Source organism: Aplysia californica, unplaced genomic scaffold (assembly GCF_000002075.1).
Source record: "Aplysia californica isolate F4 #8 unplaced genomic scaffold, AplCal3.0 scaffold00674, whole genome shotgun sequence".
In the NCBI taxonomy this organism is placed as follows: domain Eukaryota; kingdom Metazoa; phylum Mollusca; class Gastropoda; order Aplysiida; family Aplysiidae; genus Aplysia; species Aplysia californica.
This window is the reverse complement of record NW_004797944.1, coordinates 352,481-354,003: the sequence shown is the minus strand read 5'-3', so window position 1 is coordinate 354,003 and position 1,523 is coordinate 352,481.

Sequence of the window (1,523 nt, the reverse complement as noted above, 5' to 3'; positions counted from 1 at the left end):
TCAAGTCTAGAATCAGATACAACGGTGTATTTAAAATGCTCACGAACTGAACATAGCACACAATTCCTGGTCATAATTAAACGTTCTAGTCGCACTTCTCATAAGATTGCATAAGAGCAGAGGCCAGCGTTTTACAGTATGACGTAGTCTAGCTTCCAGTGAAAGTCTACCTCTATTTCCGGGGAAAGATCACAATTGAAATTATCATTTGCACACCATTTGTGCGTATGGGGTAAGAGAAGCATGAAGCACTTTGAAATACAATGGCCATTTTAGAGCAGATGAAAAGTAAGACAGGTAGCAGACAGAAATGGCAGTTGGAAAGAAAAGAAGGACCCTCAAGAAGCGCCCAACAAACACCCGCGATGGAAAGAGAATAAACATGAATGCCTTACCAATAAAACGTACCAAAAAAAAAGAAGACCAGTAAGATAGATTCCACATTATTAATTTATTAGATATATACATATAATATAATATAATATAATATAATATAATATAATATAATATAATATAATATAATATAATACAATAATATAATTTCAGCTTGATATTCAAAGGGAGATTTTGCGCAGTTTCAATTTTGTACAGAGAATTCTGAAAGCTCCCCTGCACTTCAAAGGAAAGGCACACAAAAAGATTATGATAGTCCAAATGTTACAGAAATTCAGTTTTTCGAATTCTTGAACTCTTCTTTAAACGGACAGAAAAACATATATGAGCAGTTCAGTCTGTGTATACATAATATTTTATACAAGTTCCAAAGGGTCAATCAACAATGTGGGGTTGGAGTTCAGTCAAGATACAAGTTCTAAAGAGTCAACATGAAATCGAATCTAAGTCACGATGGGGTTGGGGCAAAGTCAAGATATGAGTTCTAAAAGATCAACAACAAGGGGTTGGAGCTAAATGAAGATGGGGTTAGAGCTAATTCAAGATAGGAGTTCTACAAAGTCACTAACGTGGGGTTGGAGCTGAGTCAAGAGATACAAGTCCTAAATCGTCAACAATGTGGGGTTGGAGCAAAGTCAAATATTACAACTTTTACAAATCAAGATGCAAGTTCTAAAAGGTCAACAACATGGGGGTTGGGGGCTAAGTTAAAGTATATGTGTTCTAAAGAGTCAACAACGTGGGGTTGGAGCTAAGTCAAAATTTACAACTTTTACTAAATCCAGATGCAAGTTCCAAAAGGTCAACAACATGGGGTTTGGGCTTAAATCATGAAACTGGTTCTAAACGGTCAATAACTTGGGGTTGGAGCTATATCAAAATGCAGGTTATAATCTAAAGGGTCAATAACGTGGGGTTGGAGCTATATCAAAATGCAGGTTATAATCTAAAGGGTCAATAACGTGGGGTTGGAGCTATATCAAAATGCAGGTTATAATCTAAAGGGTCACTAACGTGGGGTTGGAGCTAAGTCAAGATATATGAGTTCTAAAGGGGTCAACAACGTGGGGTTGGAACTAAGGCAAGAGATACAAAACCTAAATCGTCAACAATGTGGGGTTGGAGCTTAG